This window comes from Bos indicus, chromosome 13 (genome assembly GCF_029378745.1).
Source record: "Bos indicus isolate NIAB-ARS_2022 breed Sahiwal x Tharparkar chromosome 13, NIAB-ARS_B.indTharparkar_mat_pri_1.0, whole genome shotgun sequence".
NCBI lineage: Eukaryota > Metazoa > Chordata > Mammalia > Artiodactyla > Bovidae > Bos > Bos indicus.
The window spans coordinates 74057451-74078824 of record NC_091772.1 but is presented as its reverse complement, the minus strand read 5'-3'; positions in this window follow the sequence as shown (position 1 = coordinate 74078824).

The window sequence follows — 21374 nt, the reverse complement described above, 5'->3', positions numbered from 1 at the left end:
GGTACAAAGTGTTCTAGTTTAATTCTTTTACAAGTGGTTGACCAGTTTTCCCAGCACCACTTGTTAAAGAAATTATCTTTTCTCCATTGTATATTCTTGCCTCTTTGTCGAAGATAAGGTGTCCATAAATGCGTGCACTTATCTCTGGGCTTTGTATTTTTTTTCCACTGATCTATATTTCTGTCTTTGTGCCAGTACCATACCATCTTGATGACTGTGGCTTTGTAATACAGCCTGAAGTCAGGCAGGTTGATTCCACCAGTTCCATTCTTCTTTCTCAAGATTGCTTGGCTATTCAAGGTTTTTTTGTATTTCCATACAAATTGTAAAATTATTTGTTCTAGTTCTGTGAAAAATACCATTGGTAGCTTGATAGGGATTGCATTGAATCTATCGATTATTTTAGGCAGTATACTCATTTTCACTATATTGAGTCTTCCAATCCATGAACATGGTATATTTCTCCATCTATTTGTGTCCTCTTTGATTTCTTTCACCAGTGTTTTATAGTTTTCTATATATAGGTCTTTTGTTTCTTTCAGTTCAGTTCAATTCAGTCGCTCAGTCGTGTCCGACTCTTTGCGACCCCATGAATCGCAGCACGCCAGGCCTCCCTGTCCATCACCAACTCCTGGAGTTCACTCAAACTCACGTCCATCGAGTCGGTGATGCCATCCAGTCATCTCATCCTCTGCCATCCCCTTTTCCTCCTGCCCCCAATCCCTCCCAGCATCAGAGTCTTTTCCAGTGAGTCAACACTTCGCATGAGGTGGCCAAAGTACTGGAGTTTCAGCTTTAGCATCATTCCTTCCAAAGAAATCCCAGGGCTGATCTCCTTCAGAATGGACTGGTTGGATCTCCTTGCAGTCCAAGGGATTCTCAAGAGTCTTCTCCAACACCACAGTTCAAAAGCATCAGTGCTTCTGTGCTCAGCTTTCTTCACAGTACAATTCTCACACCCATACATGACTACTGGAAAAACCATAGCCTTGACTAGACGGACCTTTGTGGGCAAAGTATTGTCTCTGCTTTTTAATATGCTATCTAAGTTGATCATAACTTTCCTTTCAAGGAGTGAGCGTCTTTTAATTTAGGTAGATATATTCCAAAGTATTTTATTCTTTTTGTTGCAATGGTGAATGGAATTGTTTCCTTAATTTCTCTTTCTGTTTTCTCATTGTTAGTGTATAAAAATGCAAGGGATTTCTGTGTGTTAATTTTACATCCTTCAACTTTACTATATTCATTGATTAGCTCTAGTAATTTTCCCGTGGAGTCTTTAGGGTATTCTATGTAGAGGATCATGTCATCAGCAAACAGTGAGAGTTTTACTTCTTTTTTTTTCCCAATCTGGATTCCTTTTATTTCTTTTTCTGCTCTGATTGCTGTGGCCAAAACTTCCAAAGCTATGTTGAATAGTAGTGGTGAGAGTAGGCACCTTTGTCTTGTTCCTTACTTTAGGGGAAATGCTTTCAATTTTTCACCATTGAGGATAATGTTTGCTGTGGGTTTGTCATATATATCTTTTATTATGTTGAGATATGTTCCTTCTATTCCTGCTTTCTGGAGAGTTTTTATCATAAATGGATGTTGAGTTTTGTTAAAGGCATTCTCTGCATCTATTGAGATAATCATATGGTTTTTATCTTTCAATTTGTTAGTGTTGGTGTATTACGTTGATTGATTTGCAGATTTTGAAGAATCCTTTCATCCCTGGGATAAATCCCACTTGGTCATGATGTATGATCTTTTTAATATGTTGTTGGATTCTGTTTGCTAGAATTTTGTTAAGGATTTTTGCATCTATGTTCATCAGTGATATTGGCCTGTAGTTTTTTTTTTTAATATAAATTTATTTATTTTAATTGGAGGCTAATTACTTTACAATATTGTATTGGTTTTGCCATACATCAACATGAATCTGCCACGGGTGTACATGTGTTCCCCATCCTGAACCCCCCTCCCACTTCCCTCCCTGTACCATCCCTCTGGGTCATCCCAGTGCACCAGCCCCAAGCATCCTGTATCCTGCATCGAACCTGGACTGGCGATTTGTTTCATATATGATATTACACATGTTTCAATGCCATCCTCCCAAATCATCCCACCCTCTCCCTCTCCCACAGAGTCCAAAAGACTGTTCTATACATCTGTGTCTCTTTTGCTGTCTTGTATACAGGGTTATTGTTACCATCTTTCTAAATTCCATATATATGCGTTAGTATACTGTATTGGTGTTTTTCTTTCTGGCTTACTTCACTCTGTCTAATAGGCTCCAGTTTCGTCCACCTCATTAGAACTGATTCAAATGTATTCTTTTTAGTGGCTGAGTAATACTCCATTGTGTATATGTACCACAGCTTTCTTATCCATTCATCTGCTGATGGACATCTAGGTTGGTCCATGTCCTGGCTATTATAAACAGTGCTGCGAAGAACTTAGGGTGATAGTGGCCTCATATAATGAGTTTGGCAGTTTACCTTCCTGTGTAATTTTCTGGAAGAGTTTGAGTAGGATAGGTGTTAGCTCTTCTCTAAATTTTTGGTAGAATTCAGCTGTGAAGCCATCTGGTCCTGGGCTTTTGTTTGCTGGAAGATTTCTGATTACAGTTTCAATTTCCATGCTTGTGATGGGTCTGTTAAGATTTTCTATTTCTTCCTGGTTCAGCTTTGGAAAGTTGTACTTTTCTAAGAGTTTGTCCATTTCTTCCAAGTTATCCATTTGATTGGCATATAGCTGCTGATAGTCTCTTATGATCCTTTGTATTTCTGTGTTGCCTGTTGTGATCTCTTCATTTTTATTTCTAATTTTGTTGATTTGATTTTTCTCCCTTTGTTTCTTGATGAGTCTGGCTAATGGTTTGTCAATTTTTATTTATCGTCTCAAAGAAGCAGCTTTTGGCTTTGTTGATTTTTGCTATGGTCTCTTTTGTTTCTTTTGCATTTATTTCTGCTTTAATTTTAGAGATTTATTTCCTTCTACTGCTTTTTACTACACTATCTAGGTTGGCCATGGCTTTTCTTCCAAGGAGCAAGTGTGTTTTAATTTCATGGCTGCAGTCACCATCTGCAGTGATTTGGGGGGTTCAAGAGTGCCTCACTCCACTCTGAACTCCCTCCAGGTTGTTGAAGGTCACAGCTATAGCAAGCAACATGGGGTTCGATCTCCGTAGAGGCAGATGGCAAATGCCTTTGCTTGTCACTCATTGCCAATGCCCTTGGTAAGTGCCAATTTGTAGTTGACACAGCCCTCTTGTGGTCATCAATCTGACCAATCTGGGGGTATTTCATGACCATTTTGTCTGGTGTTGCTTGGAAGGCTCGTTCCCAGTTCTGAGGAAGATTATTGCTGATAGGCCACTCAGTGTGCTATTACTGGAGTAGGTCTTCATAGTCAAAGATCTCTGGACACCTCTCTTCTAGTTATGGTCCAAGAAAGTATTTCCTTCATTGCACCTTCCCATATCTAGAGTTACACTATCACAATCATTGATCATATATTGAGATATACATTTGATGAATTGCTTTAAGTCTGGTCATCATTATTTTCATTGGAGGCTCAGTCATACACTTGGTAATACAAGAAGCAATAATCCTGTGAAACAGGAAAAATACAAAGAGTATAGTTAATAAAAATTAGTGAAATTAAAAGTAAATATTTTAGCCATGTGCTTCCCACATCAAACCAGTTTTGTTTTGTTGTAAAGATCATCAAGACTGGGGAATGGGTCATTTAAAGCAGAAATCTGATTTTTCATGTGGTTCATCAAATGTGTTACATTTAAGGATTTATCAGGTATGAAAATAGAGCACTCACTTTGAACGAGAGCACAGATATCTCCTTGAGATTCTGTAAGGTGTCAAAGGCCTTGCAGTTGCATAGCACTGCCTTTCTCATCATAGAGATTTCAGAATTCAATAGGCTAATAGACCAGTTACTATCATTTAAAGCTTTTGAAAGTTGCTAAGGCATCGATATAGCCAATTACATCCTCCAACCCCATTGATGGAGAAGGCAATGGCACCCCACTCCAGTACTCTTGCCTGGAAAATCCCATGGACGGAGGAGCCTGGTAGGCTGCAGTCCATGGGGTCACTAAGGGTTGGACACGACTGAGCGACTTCACTTTCACTTTTCATTTTCATGCATTGGAGAAGGAAATGGCAACCCACTCCAGTGTTCTTGCCTGGAGAAGCCCAGGGATGGGGGAGCCTGGTGGGCTGCCATCTATGGGGTCACACAGAGTTGGACACGACTGAAGTATCTTAGCAGCAGCCCCATTGAAGACATGTACACACACACAAGCTGCTAAGTGGTCATACCAGTAGAGTACAGATCTTTAACCCATTGGGATCATGTGAATGGTAGATTGGTTGTGATGACCTCTAATTTGCTAACATGTATGACCTTAAATTCATGGGAATCCCAGGATACACCTTTGTATCCATACCTGTAGATGTCAAGGCCATAAATTAGTGCCACAAATCCACTGAGTTCCATACCAATCACTCTCTATGGGTAATAATAAGCATAGTTAATAAAGCACCCAGCCTTGTCTCATAATATTACCAGGTTAATCATTTTTAGTTTGATTTAATTTGATCCCAACATAGAGAAGCTTTTAAACTTAAATGACTATAGCCTGGTGTTAACCATATAGATCCATCCCATAATTGTGGGAGTTTTCCTTTTAAAGATGAGAGGTTAGATTTTTTTTCTTTTATTGTGACTTAGTTTGTCACTCTGAGTTTGAATGACCCTAAGAGAAGACTTGAATCTATGGCCGGCATCAGAACAGGTATTATTAATTGACCCAGTGAGAAGATCCCAACTAGTAATATCATGAATAGAGAGAACAGGACTGAACACTCATCTAAAATAAATTTCCTATGGGTATCCAATCAGAGCCCTGAAGGACAGAAATCCATCAGGGTAGAAATATTACCAAAAATACTGTCCAGAAATACTAGACACAGGGAATTGGTCACAACCCAACAACAGGATTGAGTTTTAAACTAGCATAGAATCATGTCCATAATAGAAAACATTTGATCGATAGGCACAGGTCCAAGGAATCAAGAAAATATTGTAAATGATCATGTGAATCAGTTCCAGCATCTTGGGCAAGCTATCTACTATTGAGGTCGTCTTCTCATCCCAGTGTAGTGCAGTTTCCTCTGTTTTGGCATTGGTAAGGTGAGTTTGAGGTCAGCAGGCCTCTTTATAGACCAGTCCAGTTTAGGGGTCTTTGGAAGTCAATATCCCTTCAATTTCACTGGGCATGTGTTAGTCAAGAGTATCTGATAGAAAGGTCCTTCCATCCAGGTTGGAGACAGTTTCTTAAATTTTATCTTTTTCCAGTCTCGGTTGCAGGTCATTCATGACGCACCTGATCTTCATCCAAAGACAGATTACTGAGATAAGCTTCAGAAACAAACCTACAGTGTCCTTTAATAACTCAATTAAATTTTGCATTGATATACCCTAACAGCTAAGAACTGTGCAAGAAATGAGTCTTAGTAGATACAGACCTCCATTAACGAAGTGGGGTTTAACATTCATTGAAACTTCTTTTTCTTCCTAAAATCATCATCAGTTCAGTTCAGTCACTCAGTCGTATCCGGCTCTTTGCGACCCCATGAATCGCAGCACGCCAGGCCTCCCTGTCCATCACCAGCTCCCAGAGTTCACTCAGACTCACGTCCATCGAGTCAGTGATGCCATCCAGCCATGTCATCCTCTATCATCCCCTTCTCCTCCTGCCCCCAATCCCTCCCAGCATCAGAGTCTTTTCCAAAGAGTCAGCTCTTCACATGAGGTGGCCAAAGTACTGGAGTTTCAGCTTTAGCATCATTCCTTCCAAAGAAATCCCAGGGCTGACCTCCTTCAGAATGGACTGGTTGGATCTCCTTGCAGTCCAAGGGATTCTCAAGAGTCTTCTCCAACACCACAGTTCAAAAGCATCAATTATTCGGCACTCAGCTTTCTTCACAGTCCAACTCTCACATCCAAACATGACCACTGGAAAAATCATAGCCTTGACTAGACGGACCTTTGTTGGCAAAGTAATGTCTCTGCTTTTCAATATGCTATCTAGGTTGGTCATAACTTTCTTTCCAAGGAATAAGCATCTTTTAATTTCATGGCTGCAGTCACCATCTGCAATGATTTTGGAACCCCCAAAAATAAAGTCTGACACTGTTTCCACTGTTTCCCCATCTATTTCCCATGAAGTGATGGGACCGATAGAACCAAATTTGTGACATAGATCTGGCATCAATAGACTTGGCCTGCTGATTTATATAACCATAATTGATCATAGATCTTTTGCTTTGTTGAAACTTTTTATAGAGTCTAAGAATGAACTTTCAAAATAAAACCTTTCAGGGCTAGGAAAGTCACACCAAAGGCTTATCACATACTTTACCTAACAGATCTGAGTGAATTCCTCCCTTCTCAAGGTCTCCAAAATTCCTTGAGATGTCTGTACCTGTGAGTGAGATAACCTCCCTAACTTATCTATTAAAGTTACTGGAAACAGAGTTTCCAAACTCTGGAGGGCTCAGATAGAGGGAAAAGATAAATGTTTCAATTTGTTTACAAAATATAATTTTACCAAATTACTTTCAAAATTAGTTTGAAGGGAAGGTTTTTATCTTATACCCTGAAAACACAGATTCACATCAGTGATTTTTCAGATTAAAAACCATAAAAGTTAAAAGCATATCACCAGTTCATTCAGTCCCTTTGTTAACCTTTGTGAAGCCATCAGGTTTTCCATTAGAATCCTTACCCAGTTCAGAAACTGGTATTTACCCAAAAGTCCTTTCTATATATCTTCATGAGGAAGAACCATTTCTGTGAAACTTGGCTAGTGCTATGAAAATATTTTGAAATAGTAAGTAAAATTATGCTTGATAACATTTTACCCAAACACATCAGAATTTTAAGAACTCCATACAGTTTCTAGGATACCTATATTAGTAACATTAATCATACAGTATAACCTGAGACTTATTACTCACTTGACAATACTTCCCATGTCATTCTGCAAAATGAACCTAATTAGTGTAATATCTCTCTTTGGGATGTTTCAGGGGCCCTCTGAAGCATCCCAAAATTAGCTAGAAATCAAGTTGGTTATTAGGATAATTTAGGAAGTTTTTTCAATAAATATCAAAAAGCTTTAGAACACTCAGTGAGATAGAATTATCTGAATTTTGTGTTAGCATTTTATAGATTTGTGAGCATAAATACCAGTGATAATTTTTAAAAACTTTGCTTTCTTAGCACATTTTAGAATGGCACCAAACATCATTCATTTTTAGTTCCAAATCTCTTTATTTCTCTGTAAGAGGAGATTAGTGTTCAGTAACAAATGTTCCAAAATTTTATTTTATTTGGAAATGACCTACCTATTCAATACACTTCCAGCACTTAGTTTAGCATAACCCTTAGAAATTAAAGCTACACCAATCTGGAGAGACTATTTTAGACAGACATTCCTAAAGTATAATGATTCATAATAGAGTTTATCTAAAAGCTCATATCTCATTTATATTTTTGTGAAGTTTCTTCACTCGAGGTAATTTCCTTGTTGACAAACTTGTAACAAATATAATAATATTGAACAATATTAAACCTAGGTACAATGAAAATATTCTACTTAAGGTTAATTACTCTAAGACACGTATATATTAGCTAGATCAACAGACATTAATATCAGGTATTTAATACTGATTATTTCCCAGTTCATGTGAACCTGAAATTCATTTAGGTTAATTTCTCTTCTATTTAGAATTATTTGGTTTGTAAGTGCTTACATTTTTTTTTCCCCGAGGACAATTAGATTAGGGCTCATTTACAAACTGATCTCAGCATTCAGCAATATTATCCAAAAAACAAAGACACACAGACATACATATATCCAAATAGGCACAAGATATCCTATAGCTTTGCTTTCCAAACTTAGTTATGAATCAGATATCACAATACAAAGCTCACTAGTTGTAAACGATGAAGGGAATAGGATTTTAAAGGGCTTGTTCCCCTTTTATTTCCCTTTTGGTTTCAGGAATTAGAGATGGTTTAGATAAGTGATCCAGAGAGCTCTGGTGTAAAGGTATAGGAGGAGGTATTTCCTTAGGGCACAAATTCTTAAAGAGATCATTTTTTTCCTTCAAGCTTTTTCTCCAGTCTAAACAATATTGCAAAATTCAGACTTAAATTGAAGAAAGCAGGGAAAACCACTAGACCATTCAGGCATAACATAAATAAAATCCCTTATAATTATACAGTGGAAGTGACAAATAGATTCAAGGGATTAGATGTGATACAAGAGTACCTGAAGAACTATGAACCAAGATTCGTGGCATTGTGGAGGAGGCAGGGATCAAGACCATCCCCTGAAGAAGAAAAGCAAAAGGCAAAAAGGTTGTCTGAGGAGGCCTTAAAAATAGCTGAGAAAAGAAGAGAAACTAAAGGCAAAGATGAAAAGGAAAAATATACCCATTTGAATTCAGAGTTCCAAAGAACAGCAAAGAAATTTTAAAAAATTTAAAAAAAAAAAGAAAAAAGAAAAACCCTTGCTCAGTGACCAATGCAAATAAATAGAGGAAAACAATAGAATGGGAAAGACTAGAGATCTCTTCAAGAAAATTTGACATACCAAGGGAATCATGCAAAGATGGGCAGAATAAAGGACAGAACTGGTATGGACCTAACAGAAGCAGAAGATATTAAGAAGAGGTGGCAACAATACACAGAAAAATATACAAAAAAGATCTTCATGACCCAGATAACCACAATGGTGTGATCACTGGATTAGAGCCAGACATCCTGGAATGTGAAGTCAAGTGGGCCTTAGGAAGCATCACTATGAACAAAGCTAGAGGAGGGGATGGAATTCCAGTTGAACTATTTCAAATCCCAAAAGATGATGCTGTGAAAGTGCTGCACTCAATATGCCAGCCAATTTGGAAAATCCAGCAGGGGCCACAGGACTGGAAAAGATCAGATTTCATTCCAATCCCAAAGAAGGGCAATGCCAAAGAATGTTCAAGCTCCCACACAATTGTACTCGTCTCACAGGCTAGCAAAGTAATGTTCAAAATTCTCCAAGCCAGCCTTCAACATACGTGAACTGTGAACTTCCAGATGTTCAAGCTGGGTTTAGAAAAGGCAGAGGAACTAGAGATCAAGTGGCCAGCATTCATTGGAAAATGAAAACAGCAAGAGAGTTCCAAAAAACATCTACTTCTTCCTTACTGACTACATCAAAGCCTTTGACTGTGTGGATCACAGCAAACTGTGGAAAATTCTTCAAGAGAGGGGGAATACCAGACCACCTGACCTGCCTCCTGAGAAATCAGTAAGAAAGCAACAGTTAGAACTGGACGTGGAGCAACAGACAGGTTCCAAATCGGGATATCAAGGCTGTATATTGTCACCCTGCTTATTTAACTTTTATGCAGAGTACGTCATGCAAAATGCCAGGCTCAATGAAACACAAGCTGGAATCAAGATTGCCCAGAGAAATGTGAACCTCAGGTATGCAGATGACACCACCCTCATGGCAGAAAGCGAACTAGAACTAAAGAGCCTCTTGATGAAAGTGGAAGAGGAGAGTGAAAACATTAACTTAAAACCGACAATCAGAAAACTAAGATCATAGGATCTGGTCCCATCCCTTCATGGCAGATACATGGGGAAAGAGTGCAATGAGAGAATTTATTTTGGGGGCTACAAAATCACTGCAGATGGTGATTTCAGCCATGAAATTAAAAGATGCTTTCTCCATGGAAGAAAAGTTATGACCAATGTAGACAGTACATTAAAAAGCAGAGACATACTTTGGCAATAAAGTTCCATCTAGTGAAAGCCATGATTTTTCCAGTCATCATGTATGGATGTGAGAGTTGGATTATAAAGAAGCATGGCATTGAAGAATTGATGCTTTTGAACTGTGGTGTTGGAGAAGACTCTTAAGAGTCCCTTGAACTGCAAGGAGATCCAACCAGTCCATTCTAAAGGAGATCAGTCCTGAATATTCATTGGAAGAACTGATGCTGAAGCTGAAACTCCAATACTTTGGACACCTGATGCGAAGAGCTGACTCATTAGAAAAGACCCTGCTGCTGGGAAAGATTGAGGGCAGGAGGAGAAGGGGACGACAGAGGATGGGATGGTTGGATGGTATCACTGACTCGATAGACATGAGTTTAAATAAGCTCCAGGAGTTGGTGATGGACAGGGAAGCCCGGCATGCTGCAGTCCATGGGTCGCAAAGAGTTGGACACGACTGAGCAACTGAACTGAACTGAAAACGTAACTACATTATCCAGAGAGTCAAAAAAAGACAAAGAGGACTGGGAAAAGGGATAGACTGGTAAAATCAATCACTGAATCAAGAGGGCTTTTGGTGACTGCTGAGGAAGAAGGACACCTAATTGAAATTGGAATGGTGACTCCACTCTGGCCCTGAGGGAGATTCCTGAGGGTGAAATTCTAGAAGATTACGCTAATACAGTTAATGTTATTTCTTCCTTTCTTACTTCAGTCAACAGCACATTTAAGAGCAGTCAGGAAGAGAGGAAAATAAAACTCTGTGAATCTAGACGATTTGCTTTAGTCTGTGGTGTTCAAAGCACTTTAGCACTGAAATCACCCTGGTTCTCAAAGTACCCAAATCTGGACATATCTTAATGCATATGTCATCTTCCTCTTTTTAGGAAAACAGAATCTGTGTCTCTAGGAGATGAAATTACTTCCCCAAGACCAAAAAACACAGTGAGTTACTAAAGCCAAACTCCTTTCATTAATATCAATCATTTCATTACACTGTTATAAACTAAGAATGATTAAAAATTAAATAACAAATATTTATAATATGACTCCTCTTCATGGATCACTGCCTTGTTGTAGCAAAGGGACTTTGTGTACCTCAATGAATCTATGAGCCATGGCGTTTTCAGTTCAGTTCAGTTCAGTTCAGTGACTCAGTTGTGTCCAACTCTTTGCGACCCCATGAATCGCAGCACACCAGGCCTCTCTGTCCATCACCAACACCCGGAGTTCACTCAAACTCACGTCCATCGAGTCGGTGATGCCATCCAGCCATCTCATCCTCTGTCATCCCCTTCTTCTCCTGCCCCCAATCCCTCCCAGCATCAGAGTCTTTCCAGTGAGTCAACTCTTCGCATGAGGTAGCCAAAGTATTAGAGTTTCAGCTTCAGCATCATTCCTTCCAAAGAACACCCAGGACTGATCTCCTTTAGAATGGACCGGTTGGATCTCTTTGCAATCCAAGGGACTCTCAAGAGTCTTCTCCAACACCATGGTTCAAAAGCATCAATTCTTCAGCACTCAGCTTTCTCCACAGTCCAACTCTCACATCCATACATGAGCACTGGAAAATCCATAGCCTTGACTAGATGGACCTTTGTTTGCAAAGTAATGTCTCTGCTTTTGAATATGCTATCTAGGTTGGTCATAACTTTCCTTCCAAGGAGTAAGCGTCCTTTAATTTCATGGCTGAAATCACCATCTGCAGTGATTTTGGAGCCCCAAAAACTAAAGTCAGCCACTGCTTCCACTCTTTCCCCATCTATTTCCCATGAGGTGATGGGACCAGATGTCATGATCTTTGTTTTCTGAATGTTGAACTTTAAGTCAACTTTTTCACTCTCCTCTTTCACTTTTATCAAGAGGCTTTTGAGTTCCTCTTCACTTTCTGCCATAAGGGTGGTGTCATCTGCATATCTGAGGTTATTGATATTTCTCCCAGCAACCTTGATTCCAGCTTGTGCTTCTTTCAGCCAAGCGTTTCTCATGATGTACTCTGCATAGAAGTTAAATAAGCAGGGTGACAGTATACAACCTTGACATACTCCTTTTCCCATTTGGAACCAGTCTGTTGTTCCATGTCCAGTTCTAACTGTTGCTTCCCGACCTGCATATAGGTTTCTCAAGAGGCAGGTCAGGTAGTCTGGTATTCCCATCCAAAAAGGACAGATCATAATGGAGAATTCTAACAAAATGTGATCCACTGGAGCAGGGAATGGCAAATCACCCCAGTATACTTACCATGAGAACCTCATGAACTGTATTAAAGGACAAAAAGATATGACCCTGAAAGATGAGTTCCCCATGTTGGAAGCTGAACAATATGCTACTGGGAAAGAGCAGAGAAGAACTACAAATAGCTTCAGAAGAATGAAGCGGCTGTACCTAACGACACTCAGTTGTGGATGTGTCGGTTGATGAAAGTAAAATCTGATGCTGCAAAGAACAGTACTGCATTGGAACCTTGAATGTTAGGTCAGTGAATCAAGGTAAATTGGACGTGGTCAAGCAGGATTGGAAACAATGAACATGAACATCTTAGGAATTGGTGAACCTAAATGGGAGGGAATGGGCGAATTTAATTCAGATGACCATTTTATCTACTACTATGGGCAAGGTCCCCATTGAAGAAATGGAGTAACCATCACAATCAACATAACAGTCTGAAATGCAGTACTTACTTGCAACCTCAAAAATGAAAGCGTGTTCTTGGTTCGTTTCCAAGGCAAGCCATTCAATATCACAGTAATTTAAGTCTATCCCCCTCCTATCGATGCTGAAGAAGCTGATGTTGATCATCTCTGTGAAGACCTAGAAGACCTCCCAGAACTAACACCAAAAAAAAATGTTCTACTCATCATTGAGCATTGGAATACAAAAGTAGGAAGTCAAGAGATATCTGGCTTAACAGGTAAATTTGGCCTTGGAGAACAAAACAAAGCAAGGCAAAGACACACTGAATTCTGCCAAGTATGCACTGGTCATAGCAAATACCCTTTATCAACAACACAAAAGACGACTCACACATGAACCTCACCAAATAGTCAATACCAAAATCATATTGGTGGCATTCTTTGTAGCGGAGATGGAAAAGCTGTGTGGAGTCAGTAAAAACAAGATCAGGAGCTGACTGTGACTCAGATCATCAGGTTCTCATAGCAAAACCCAGGCTTAAACTAAAGAAAGTTACCAGGCCATCCAGCTAAGAGTTAAACCCAATCCACTGTGAATATGTACTGGAGGTAACAAACAGATTCAAGGGATTAGAATTGTTTAAACAGTGATTGAAGACCTTTGCATGGAGGTCTGTAATATGGTACAGGAGGCAGCAAACAAAACTATTCTGAAGAGCAAGGAAAGCAAGGAGGTAAAGTGCAGGATTTTAGTGATCTCTGGCTGGAAATATGAGCTAGTACAAGCCTTATCCTTATTTTAAACTAAAGAAAAAAACCTCAGACATGTTGAGAATTTGCCCAGGACTGGAAAGATATGAAACAGAGCACCAACACCCTGTGTGTTCTCATTTAATCAAATACTAATACTTTTGTGGTCTCCATGCCAACCTTTACTAATCTCTGTGAAACAGATACTGTCCGTTTCCAAAGTTGCCTCCATTCTAAATCTTCCCAGAAGCAGAGCAGGAAAGCCTCATCAAAGTCCCTCTGCTTGGGAGAGCGAGGACCTGCCATGTTAGGCAATGAATAAAGCAGCTAAGTGCCATTTCTATGCTTCCATTTCCTCCCCTGAAGGATTCTTAGCATGATTAATCCAAAAATGTAGGCAAAATGCTAACAAAGAGCCGGGGATACTAAATGGTAGTTGTACTTTTTTAACTGAAGTAAGAAGCCTGCTCCCAACCTGTGACTTCAGGGAATCGGATTTCTTAGAGGACTGGACAACTGAGGCTCCAATCCTTTCTTCTTCGGAGAGTCAGGAGGATGACCTGCCCCCATGTTTGCCTGAACTTACAAGTAAAGAAGAAAAGCTGTCATGTTGATGTGTGTAAATCCCAGGTTTCTGTGTAACTTGTGTTGCTATTAAGGAGTTGACGATGATATATCAGGTTTGCTTCCTATACCTGGTACGGTACAGTTGCTGGAAAGGGAAAGGGAAGGGAACCCACTATCTGCAGAACAATAAGAAGGGCCAGTTTTAGTGCCAGCCACGTGGTCCTCACTTTCATTTGCTCGTGACCAAATGGATGAAATGGAGAGGTAAATGAGCCCACTTCCATGTTCAATAACTGAGTGTTACTGATCACCAAACTTAGGAAAACATTCCTTACTGTTTTGAGTAAGGCAAATCTATTTTATATTAACACAGAAGAAGCATCAAAGATTTTGTACATGACATTATGAATGTCACATCATATTCACAAGAATAGGAAGTGGTCCCAGCTTCTCTGGCAGCATCCAGGCAGCCAAATTCTAAAGGCTATTGAAGTGCTGGTGAGGTGGAGGAAGAAGGTTGCCATGCAGAGATAAAAATTACAGAAAAATGAATTCGCATCCCAGGCTCTACTCTCACTGCAGTCACAAGGAGCTCTTCTCCTGCACTGTTTCCATCCTTACCTCTATATTTGTGGACTGTATCCTCTGTGCCTGGAGCTGTGCAGAGTTCTAGGGATAGAGGGAAGCCGTGCTCTCATGGCGTTTAGCGCCAACTGGATGAGACAGGATAAAGCAAGCAGTCGTATGGAAGAGAGGAAAGAGGCAGATTTCTGCTGAGGAAGGTAGGGTTGAGAAGCAAGAGGGAAAGGCTAATATTATCACAAGCAGCCAGAGCTCAGCCCTGACTGGGTGCCCCTTGGACTTCAGTTTCTCAGGGAGCCTAGTTCCCATGGCCTCTGCAAAAGGAGATGACCTTGCTGATTGAATCTCTGAAGCCCCAGACCTGTACACTGTGTACCTGGACAGGACCTAGATCTTCCTAGAAAGGAGCAACAACCATGCTCAGGATCACAATGACCACCAAGAAGGAAGTGAATTTTTGAAGCCAAGGTGGGGAACTCAGTAGCACTACCGACCTGCTCTGTGGGGTGCTGACTTACTCTTCCCATCTAGAAAGGGGAGCATGAGAGTTAGCTCAGATGATCAGGATGGTGCTTCTAGGGCTAACCTTTTGTCAAGCTGGCTCCTGAAAGATGCTCAATCCATGATTTCCAAGGACACTGTAGCCATTTTCCCCAGGAGGCAGCGAGAAAAACAGTCACTTTGGGTAGTTTTGAGGGGTGTGTACCCTCCTGAGCTCCACCTGCCCTTCCCCCTGTCCCTGTGGACTGCCTGATGCTGTCGACCATAAAAGATGTACAACTTGAGAGTTGCAAGTTAAGTTTTATTCGGGGCAAAATGAAAACTGCAGCCTGGGAGCATCTTAGATAGCTCTGAGAGACTGCTCCAAAGCGACAGTGAGGGAAGGTCAATATATAATGTTTTGGTGAAGAAGGAGTTCAATACCATGAAAAGCTCATTTTACAAAATGTATTTTTTGTTAGTCATGAGTGAGGATTTGATGTCACCATGAAGGGATTTATTGCTCTAGATATGAGGAGATGCAAGGACTGAGATCATGCAATCTGTTCCTAAAAACATCCAACTATCTACAAATCTGTCCCACCAGATTCCCTGGAGCACAGAGTGACTCAGTTCAGTTGCATCCAGTCACTGTTCTTTCCGACTCTTTGTGACCCCAGGGACTGCAGCACGGCAGGCCTCCCTGGCCATCACCAACTCTCAGAGCTTGCTCAAACTCATCTCCATCGAGTCGGTGATGCTATCCAACCATCTCATCCTCTGTCGTCCCCTTCTCCTCCTGCCCTCAATCTTTCCCAGCCACAGGGTCTTTTCAAATGAGTCAGCTCTTCGCATCAGGTGGCCAAAATATTGGAGTTTCAGCTTCAACATCAGTCCTTCCAGTGAACACCCAGGACTGATCTCCTTTAGAACGGACTGGTTGGATCTCCTTGTAGTCCAAGGGACTCTCAAGAGGCTTCTCCAACAGTACAGTTCAAAGCATCAATGCTTCGGCGCTCAGCTTTCTTCACAGTCCAACTCTCACATCCATACGTGACCACTGGAAAAACCATAGCCTTGACTAGATGGACCTTTGTTGGCAAAGTAATATCTCTGCTTTTCCATATGCTGTCTAGGTTGGTCATGACTTCCTTCCAAGGAGTAAGCATCTTTTAATTTCATGGCTGCAATCACCATCTGCAGTGATTTTGGAGCCCAGCAAAATAAAGTCAGCCACTGTTTCCACTGTTTCCCCATCTATTTCCCATGAAGTGATGGGACCAGATGCCATGATCTTAGTTTTCTGATGTTGAGCTTTAAGCTAACTTTTTCACTCTCCTCTTTCACTTTCATCAAGAGGCTTTTTAGTTCTTCTCCACTTTCTGCCATAAGGGTGGTGTCATCTGCATATCTGAGGTTATTGGTATTTCCCCAGCAATCTTGATTCCAGCTTGTGCTTCTTCCAGCCCAGTGTGTCTCATGATGTTCTCCACATATAAGTTAAATAAGCAGGGTGGCAATATACAGCCTTGACATACCCCTTTTCCTATTTGAAACCAGTCTGTTGTTCCATGTCCAGTTCTAACTGTTGCTCCCTGACCTACATACAGATTTCTCAAGAGGCAGGTCAGGTGGTCTGGTATTCTCATCTCTTTCAGAATTTTCCTTAGTTTATTGTGATCCACACAAAGGCTTTGGCATAGTCAATAAAGCAGAAATAGATGTTTTTCTGGAACTCTCTTGCCTTTTTGATGATCCAGTGGATGTTGGCAATTTGATCTCTGGTTCCTCTGCCTTTTCTGAAACCAGCTTGAACATCGGGAAGTTCATGGTTCACATATTGCTGAAGCCTGGCTTGGAGAATTTTAAGCATCACTTTACTAGCGTGTGAGATGAGTGCAAATAGACCAAGCATAAAAGATATATATTAATAATATTTTCCATATGTTGATCATGACTGGTCCTGGACATTGGTCCATGAGTTCATAATACTAATATCTGTAAATGCGTGTAACTGAAAAGAAAAGAAAGTGAAGTCTCTCAGTCGTGTCCAACTCTTTGCGAACCCATGGACTGTAGCTTAACAGGCTCCCCCGTCCATGGGATTTTTCAGGCAAGAATGCTGGAGTGGGCTGCCATTTCCTTCTCCAAGAGATCTTCCCAACCCAAGGATTGAACCCTGGTCTCCCGCATTGTAGGCAGACACTTTACCATCTGAGCCACCAAAGCTTCCAGTATAAAAAAAGAAAGTGTAAAGCCACCATGAACTCATGGAGGAAGGCTTGGAAGAAACCCCCACTGTGTTCACTTTGTTTACGTCATGGGCACAGGAATAAAGGAATATTGAGGGAACACTAATGCTGTGACTTATGTAACAACTACTAATTTGGTCTTCTAACCATTTCTGAATCTGAGCTCTTAAATCTATTGGATTTCCTAAGAGATAACTGCACCAAGAGATTTCTTCATGATATGAGGGAGGTGACTAGCAAACCCTCAATCTAAACTTAGAATGAAGGTTGGTTGCCTGAGTAACTGATACCTGATTTGGTGGTTGAATGTTTTTTATTTTTAAATTTATATATTTTTTAATTGAAGGATAATTGCTTGACAGAATTTTCTTGTTTTCTGTCAAACCTCCATAAGAATCAGCCATAGATATAGGTTTTAATTCTCACCTTCTGCTTTTCCCTGACCCCACCCCTCAAAACAGGCTAGGGTTTGAAGGGTGAATACATCACAAATGGCTAAAGATTTAATGAATCCTGATTTGTGATGAAGCTGCCACAGAAGTCTCAATAGAGCACTTTATTCATGTTGTTCTAATGAGGTGAGATCAATCCAGACAACAATATGGATACACACTTCATCATGGCTCACCTGGAAAATGCAGCAGCCTGCCCAGGGGCCTCTGTTTCTGCCCTTCGCCCCCTAGAGGCCACTCTCCACACTACAGCCACAAGGATCCCGTGTCAAAGTGAAAAATAACCCATGGCTCCCATGACCATTCCCACAGTGACCCCCTAGCTTTTCCGAGAGTCAAATTCTGATTCTTAAAATTCTACAAGCCTCTTCCTGACTTGTCCCCAGGGCCTCTCTGTCACATCTCCTCCACTCCCCTTCCCCTCAACCCTCTCAGCCTCAGCCACTCTGGTCCTGGCTGCTGCTCAAACACTCAGGCACATTTTTCGAAGGCTCTGCTCAAAACCTCCTTATCACAGAGCATTTCCCTGACCCTTGCCAGCCACCTATATCCCTATCACTTTCTTTCTTCACAACACTCAGAAACCTGGCATAGGATTTTCCCCAACTTTACTATGTTTCCCTCCTTTCCTGTGTGTATATTATTTTACTATATATTGTTTAGAGCTGTTTCCCTACTCAAAAAAATATATGCTCTCAGAATCAGAAAGATATATTTGAACAAATATCTCTCAAGTAAATGACTCTCCTATTTCATACTCATGCCAAGTGAACCATCATTGAAGAGAGTGGATAGAGTAAAATTCCTGTTAGTTGCTATGATAGTGAGGCCTATCTATATAATTATGAATATAACAGTCATTTATATCATTATAGGAAATTAAAGTATACTCTGATAGGAGGGCAAGGGGAAGGGCATTGAGTCCATTAATATCATGTGAGCCTGGGAAATACAATCTTGGCCCCAGGAGCAAACTCAACAAAGTACTTCATTTCTTGCTTTGCCTGCAGTTACCTCTGAAGAGAAGACCCTCCTTTAGCTGTCACTCAACTCTCTGATTAATTTCATCACAGAGAAATGATCAGTATTTGACACATTTTTTTTTTTGAAAAGTCATAGAGAAATGTAGATAGGTCAGCAAGTCTTTTAGACTAAAATGTGTTGGTGGAAAATAGACACCAGTGATCTTAAAGGTGTAAATTCTTTGCACTTATGATTGATAATCCTTTAAAAAAATCTCCAGAAACATGGTGCCCCGATCTCATGAAAAAGCTGTAGATGGGAAAGTCCCAGGACACACAGCATGTAGGTGGTAGGATGAGGACAAGACACAATCTGCCACAAGTCATTTAATCAGGTCCCTGATTCTGCCAGGAATTCTGAAAATGCAGAACACTACTGAGGGGTTCTGAGAGCCCTGTTCAACATAATATAACCCTCTGTCCTTGAACCTCACCCCAGATACAAATGGAGAAAAAGAGTAAGTCTGTCCCTGACACCAAACATGCAGGGTCTCTGCCAACAACAAACAGTTCCCCCATTATCACTGGGCGTCCAGCAGTCAATTTACTTCTGACACAAAATCTGCAGAAGTGACCCAGGCTGTACCCTGGGCCTGTTGCTGGTTTTACCGCCTGGAATGTCAGCCACTTCTGTTTCCAGGAGGATGAGCCAGGCTGCAGAAAAGCAGAATCTGCTCATGTTTTTGGCCTTGCAAGAGGGGCATCTATAGAAAGATGGCTGCTGACAGACCAGTTTACACCCCAGCTGATAGGTAAGAGCAGATGAGAAGGAGGGGAGTGAGGAAAAGGAGGATCTGGCATCAGATGTAAATGTGTAATCTCCCCACCTTCCATTTCCTGCTTCTGCCTGTGTGTGTGTGTCTGCTCAGTCATTCAGTGTGGTCTGACTCTTTGAGACCCCATGGACTGTAGCATGCCCTGCTCCTTGGTCCGGGTTCTGTCTGCTCATGGAAAATGACCAGTGATTTCAGTCCTCAAACTTGACTGTGTCTGTGGTCTTGTGAAAACAGAATGTGATGCTATAGGTGGAAATTTGTCCGATATGGTCACACAGGAGCATCCCAGCACCTAGAGCCATGCATGGCACGTTATGGATGGTCTCCAAGATGTCTCCAAGATGACAGCAGACCAAAGGACTGCTAGGTGATCAGCCGTGTGTTAGCCCAGGTCCTCTTTACAGCCTCATTCACGGATCTTCATATCTATGTGTCAATGCTCCCCCTCTCACATTAACCCCACTTACTTCAGAAGACAGGTATGACACTGGTAACTTTCCTGAAACCATTGTGGCAGGACTTCTACTGGAACACACAAGCTCTTTAACTGGCACTGGCCCAGGCAGTTTTTGAGCTGGGGTAAGAGCATCTCCATCTGGGGCACAAACCCTAATAATCTGGGTAGAAATAAAGCAAAGGGAGTGGGCAGAAAGGAAGCAGAGACATAAACTCATCTCCAGACCATGACCACCCACTGTTCCTCCCTGGTTTCACCAGTAGGAGAGCTACCTGCCAGAGTGGACCTCGGGGGCTAGAGTGGATCTCAGGGACCTTGGAAGATTACCTACTGCCCATTTAACCCCACCACAACTCTTCCCCTACAAAGTCAAAGTCCTTTGAAATAATAATGATGAGTAATTATAATAATTCACACTTAACTACATTGTCCAGAGAGTCAAATAAAGATGAGGACGGGTGGGAAAGGGGCTGGACTGGGGTAAGATCAATCACTGAAGCAAGAGGGCTTTCAGTAACCTCTGAGGAAGAAGGAGACCGGATTGGAATTGGGACGATGACTCCACTCTAGCACTGAGGCCATTTCCTGAGGGTGAAATTCTAGAAGATGACACCACTACAGTCAGTGTTACTTCCCCCTGTCTTTAATACAGTAGACAGCACATTTAAAGGGCAGTCCGGAGCAGAGGAAAATAAAAAGCTGTGTTTCTAGACAATTTGTTTTAATCTGTGCTGGTGAAAGCACATTAGCACAGTGTTCACCACGGTTCTCAAAGTACCCAAATCTGGGCATTTTTAATGTAGATATCACCTTCCTCTTTTTATTAAAAAAGAATCTGTATCTCAGGGAGATAAAATGACTTGCCCAAGATCACAAAACACAGTGAGTTACTGAAGCCAAACTCTTTTCATTAATATCAAGTCACTTTCATTATACTGTTATAAACTGATAAATATTAAAAATTAAATAACATATATTATAGTATTACTCCTCTTCATGGATCACTGCCTTGTGGCAAAAGGGGCCTGTGTAACTTGATGAATCTATGAGCCATACCGTGTAGGACCACATAAGACGGACGGGTCATATTGGCGAGTTCTGACAAAACGTGATCCACTGGAGCAGGGAATGGTGTACTACCGCACTACAGTTGCCATGACAACCTCATGAACTGTACTAAAGGACAAAAAGATATGACCCCAAAAGGTGAACCCACCAAGTCGGAAGCTGTCCAATATGCTACTGGGGAAGAGCAGAGAACTACTAATAGCCCCAGAAAGAATGAGAGGAAACAATGCTCAGTTGTGGATGTGTGTGGTGATGAAAGTAAAATCTGATGCTGCAAAGAACAGTACTGCATAAGAACCTGGAATGTTAGGTTCGTGAATCAAGTTAAATTGCACGTGGTCAAGTAGGAGATGGTAAGAATAAACATTGACGTCTTAGCAACCTGTGCCCCCCTGCCCCCGTTTGACTGAACTTACAAGTAGGAAGAAAAGCTGTCACATTGATGTGTGTATCTTTCAGGGTTCTCTGTAGCTTGTGTTGCTATTAAGGAGT